A 5,914-nucleotide genomic window follows, 5' to 3' on the forward strand; every position below is an offset into this window, starting at 1 on the left:
TACTGTTCAACTTGCCCCACCCTCTATTTCCCAGAAACTAGCTAGGCTCTGGCTGCACTCTAGGGATACAGGTCTAAACCGGGTAGGTTTTGGAACATAGCCCTGAACTAGGTCATCCTTGGTGCATGGAAACAGCAGAATACCTTGGGACCTGCACTGGAGATGTCTTCATCCCTTAAGCAAAAAGTGACTGCACATTTGTCATTGCCAGGCCCTGTGCCTATCTCTGGGAATGCAAAGCTAAACCAGACAGGGTCCCTGCCTTCAAAAACCTTACAGCATAGAGTCAGAGGACATAGATATAAATAACGAGATGATTAGAGTGCAGTGTGGTAAATACATGCTGGGGCGGAGTGCAGGGATGGGGGTTGGGTGAAGGACAAAGATGAATTCCCAGAAGTGATACTGAGCTGAATCTTGAGAGAGAGAGTTGGTTTAAGCAGCCACAAGCATTCCAGGCTGAGGGAGCATGAAGCAAGGGAGAGCTTTGAGCATCTGAAGAACGGCGTGCAGTTCATTACAGCTGGAACGAAGAGTAGGAGGTGATGAGGTGAGCGAATAGGCTGGAAAAGCAGGTTGAGGCAGAGTCTAGCTGGCTTGGTCTGCTGGGTTAAGAGGTTAGAATCAATCCAGAAGACAAAAAGGAACCACTTTCATAAACAGGGAAGTAGCAGGAGTATGTAAACAGTTTAGAAGGATAACTTAAGCAGTATTTTGGAGAATTTCTTGATAGGAGGGAGGAAAGCACAGTGAAGTGGAAGACTAGTTAGGAGACTGATGTAGGGCAGATTCAAAAGCTATTAAGAGAATAGCCACCATAGGTCTTGGAGACCAATTGGATGTCGTGCGTGACTGAGAAGGGACACTCAAGGATGACAGGTAAGCTTTCGGGTCCCTGGGAGTACTAGGTAGGAAAGATCAATTTGAGAAGTGGGAGATGGATTCAGCTTTACAAGGCAGAACAAAACCAGCCTTTAGGTTGTAGCAAGGCATGGGGTTAAGTTCTGTTGGCTTCAGGCATCCAATCCTACACTGAATTTGCACGGGGCTATAAACAGCTTTCTCAGAGGCCTGGATTTCGTTTTGCACAATGTTTCTCAGTGCAGGAACCATGTCTCCTGCTCTCCCTGTGTCCTCACCCTGAACCAACTCAGTGCTATTCCTAGGATCGACATCCTTCCTGAAAATGGGGAGTCACGAGGGGTAGCAGAGGTAGTGCTGTGCACAGTCAGGTTGGAGGGCCACCAAATATTAACGCTGGGTGTGGCAAATTTATTTCTCTTCCTCGTTAACATTCCATGACTGAAGGAAATTTAGGCCTTATTATTTTCCCACACAGTTTACTACAAACAGCAGTTTTCTATCACATGGCATTAGGCTATTAAAAAGTTCATCACTTCAAAAATTGCATCTTATAGTATTTTTATTTAAAATAATGACTGTGATAGGCAGAAAAATGCCCACTAAAGATGTCTATGCCTTTATGCATGGAACCTGTGAATATGGACTTTGCAGGTGTAAATAAATGAAGGGTCTTAAGATAGGGAGATTGTATTATCTGAGTGGGCCCAATTTAATGATAAGGTTCCTTATCAATGAAAGAGGGAGGAGGAGAGGCAGAGGCAGAGTGATTCAGTGCAAGAAGGACTCAATGTGCCATTGTTAGATTTGAAGACAGAGGGGGCTACGAGCCAAGGAATGTTGGTAGCTTCTAGAAGCTGGAAAAGGCAAGGAAATGGATCCTCCCCAGATCCTCCAAGAGTTACACTGCCCGGCCAACATCTTGATTTTAGCCCAGTGTGACCCATTTAGGATTTCTGACCTCTAGAACTGCAAGATAATAAATTTGTGTCATTTTAAGCAACCAAGTTTGTGGTCATTTGTTACAGCAGCCATAAGAAACTAATATAATGACTGTTCTTTAAGACTTCAGTAGCTCCCTGATTACAAGCTGCCTCAAATAAATGAATAAATAAATAAATAAATAAGTATTCTAGTAAACATGGCCAATGAAATCCTTATGTAGCTAATCATACATATTTTTTCTTGGCTTCCTGCCCTACTCTTGAGCCATGGTAGCATAAGATGCTTGGTTTCCTGAAGCTGGGCACTACAGGTATCTGAGGTCGCATGCTGCTTTTAAGAGACCCTAAGTGGAACACAGCTGGGACTTCCCATTACCAGCCTCAAAACAGCCTGGTAGGCTGCCTTCCAAATGCAAGCACTGAGCTTAGAAGATTACAGCATTAAAAAGTACAGCCTTTGGTTCAGGGTTTCTGTGTTTTAAAAGAACTCTGAAAAGTTAAAATGTGTAAGTATATAATATATTTGGAGAAATTACAGTTCTGAAAATAGCCCTGTGTTTGCCAGGACTTGGGGAAGGACCCAGGGTGCTGTCTGGTACATCTCCTGCAGAGAGAGGGTGGCGGTCGGAAAAGTCCACACTGACATCTAGTGATAACAAAACTGCACTGCCAAAGGCTCCAAACCTGAAACCATTTGTATCAACGGGCTCCTCATTTTCCATGCACTTACCCCCCAAGAGGGTTCAAGACTCAGCGCGGACCAGAAGACGGACCAGGTGATGTCAGCGGCCGTGGGCAGAGCCGAGGCTTGTCAGATTCCTTTATGCTGTGTGCACCGGTAGGAAGTTCAGCCATCTAAGAGTTTTGCATCTTAATTTTTAGAAATCATTTCTGCACATTATAAAGCTACAGATTATACTTCTAAAAGCCTTTTTGTGCTTCTGGTGGCCAGACACTGTAGTGCCAAATGAGTTCAAGAGAATTTGTGTTTTCCAGGTTCACAAAACAATCCCTTAGACTGTGATGTCCAGAGCAAGAAATAATCTGCCTCAGGGATGTGCAAGTGCAGCAGATACATGCCCTTCTTTTCCCCTGGAACTTTATCTGCATTTGATCTTCATCAGCTATGTAGCCTAAAGCACAGAAGATATAACAAAGAAAGCCCCTTCCATTTTTTCCGTTTTTCTCCGATGCATGGTGAAAATAAGTCAACACAGATATTCAATTTCTATTTCTTTCCTTAAAGGGGGCAAAATTAGAAGCAAGACTGGATTCTGAAGGCTGTACAGGTACAAAATGATGACGGGGTTGCACACCATGTGAATGTACTTAATGCCACTGAACTGTACACTTAAAAATGCTTTGGATAAACAACAAGGTCCTACTGTATAGCACAGGGAACTATATTCAATATCCTGTAATAAATCGTAATGGAAAAGAATATGAAAGAGAATATATGTATGTATAACTGAATCACTTTGCTATACAGCAGAAATTCACACAACATTGTAAATCAACTATGCTTCAATAAAATAAAATTTTTAAATGCTTTAAATGGTAAGTTTTATGTTATATATATTTTACCACCAGAAAAAAAAATAATCAGAGGCTGACCCACATCAGTAACAGTGGGAATGGAAGAAGAGTCTACAGGTCTAACTAAATGATTGGATGCAGATTCATTTTCATAGCATGGGCAAATTGTGAACCAATATTAAACTCTAAAAGATTAATGCCAACACGCTCTTACAACTGTCTCATTGAAACAGACTTAAACAGTGTGGAATAACTTAATCAGATTTTACAACGAAATGTATTTCTCTTCATACATTTAGAACATTTTCTTTTATGACATATAAATACCAAGATTCAAGCAAATCATACGGATGGGAAATGTGCTGCACTAAAAGCACACAGATTTAGCAGAGAAAGGGCAAAAAGAAAACACACACACACACGCAACACTCCATGAGGCATCTCTGATTCAGTTTTGAGTGTCAGAAATAAGAGAGAGGTAAAAACATTTCCATAATTGAGCTCCTTTGGTGAGGCAAACAAAAAAAGGAAAAGATATTTGAATAGGAAGGAGCTTCAGACGTGACTTTTGCAAACAGCAGATTCATACGTTTGGAAATGACAATTTGTTATTTTTTAGAATTTGTAATACATTGAAATTGTGATTCATTGAAATTCCAGGGAGGAATTAGGAGAGATCTGGAATTTCTTCAGTAAAACGCAACATTTCAATTAAACGTTCAGCCGTACATCTATCCAATTTCTCTAGTACGTCTTTTCACAGATGTCATGCTACTTATAAATTTTGCTCTGTTTCTTCATGCCTGCCCCCTCCAATGATTGGGTGACATGAAAAATACTGTCAAGGCCAATATTAATGAGGAGAATGGCAGCTACAATTAAGAGTTCATTTTAAAACAGCAGGATTTTTTTTCTACTGAATTATAGTTATCTGATAATAACTCATGACTTTTAGTAGCAGAAGAGTTTCTTCTGGAGCTCATAAAGAATTGAATAGGTACAATTTAAAAAAAAATTTTTTAAGCCCCACCGTGCAGGAAATTTACTTAACTTGATACATATGAACTTCAGAGAAGCAAGAGTTTTGGAAAGGAAGATCATTTCCTCTAGGATGTTTGTAAACTCAGTCATTATGCAGGGGAAAACAAGTGTCTGTTATCTTCAATGCTCAATATTAGAATGATAATGCCCTGTAGTCAAATTTGAAATGGCGATGGCTTGATAAAGTGAATAATAGAAATGGTCTTGTTTTTCATAATTTAGTGTAATCAAGCTAATGGTTTTTGTATACTTTTCCAAACTACTTACTGGATATTTTATGATGAAAAAATAATTATCTTTCTTGTCAGGCAAGGTATAAAGAATCCAGATTTCCTCATCTGAAGAGTAAATAGCTTCAGGAAGAAGTTTATATCTGTTGGAGCAGTAATTCTAGGCACTGATCTGCAGACCAATGCAGGTCTGTGATGAAGTTTTCCCAGTGAACTAAGAAAACTTAGGACAATGCAGTAGTTGCTTCCTTATCTTAAAAAAGCTAACTGTCGGGCTTCCCTGGTGACGCAGTGGTTGAGAGTCTGCCTGACGATGCAGGGGACGTGGGTTCGTGCCCCAGTCCGGGAAGATCCCACATGCCGCAGAGCGGCTAGGCCTGTAAGCCATGGCCACTGAGCTTGCGCGTCCAGTGCCTGTTGCTCCGCAGAGGGAGAGGCCACAACAGTGAGGGGCCTGCATAATGCAAAAAAAAATAAAATAAAATAAGCTAACTGTCTTCAAACAGTATGGTGGTACCTCCAAAAATTAAGCATTCAATTACCATATGATCCAGCAATCCCACCTCTGGGTATATACCCCAAAGAATTGAAAGCAGTGATTCAAACAGATTTGTTCACCCTGTTCATAGCAGCATTATTTGAAATAGCCAAAAGGTGGAAGCAACCTATATCTATCCGTGGATGAATGGATTAAAAGAATGTGGTATACACATACAATAAAATATTATTCAGATATTATTATTTTTTACTTAAACAATAGACATTAATTTCTCACAGTACTGGAGCTGGGAAGTCCAAAATCAAGGTGCCAGTAGATCTGGTATCAGGTGGGAGCCTCCTGGTTTGCAAAGGACTGTCTTCTTGTTGTATTCTCACATGGTGGAGAGCAGAGAGAGAGCAAAAAGGAAGGAAATTGTGACACATGGTACAACATGAATAAAACGTGAGGACATTATGCTAAGTGAAAGAAGTCAGTCACCAAAAAATAAAAAATAAACACCAAAACAAATATACTGTCTGACTCCACTTATATGAGGTGCAGAGAGTGGTCAAATTCATAGAGACAGAAAGTAGAAGTGTGGTTGTCAGGGGCTGAGGGAGGGGGAAATTGTGAGTTGTTAAGGGGTACAGAGTTTCAGTTTTGCAGGACGAAAAGTTCTGGAGATTGGTTGCACAACAATGAAACATAATTAACAGTACCAAACAGTACACTTAAAAATGGTTAAGATGATAAATTATCTGTTACCAAATTTAAAATTTCTTAAAGCTAAATATATTCATTTCACAAAACTTTCCTTTTGT

At 40.2% G+C, this 5,914-nt stretch overlaps 1 long non-coding RNA gene across 1 annotated transcript; it reads left to right on the top strand.

Annotated features, from left to right (window-relative positions):
- The first annotated feature begins 410 nt into the window (after positions 1 to 410).
- Positions 411 to 3,325, top strand: LOC136794785 (uncharacterized). Its single transcript, XR_010841994.1, has 3 exons — positions 411 to 879; positions 2,371 to 2,643; positions 2,802 to 3,325. It is a non-coding gene; the product is annotated as an uncharacterized lncRNA (long non-coding RNA).
- The last annotated feature ends 2,589 nt before the right edge of the window (positions 3,326 to 5,914 follow it).

This window comes from Kogia breviceps, chromosome 9, assembly GCF_026419965.1.
Source record: "Kogia breviceps isolate mKogBre1 chromosome 9, mKogBre1 haplotype 1, whole genome shotgun sequence".
Lineage (NCBI taxonomy): Eukaryota > Metazoa > Chordata > Mammalia > Artiodactyla > Physeteridae > Kogia > Kogia breviceps.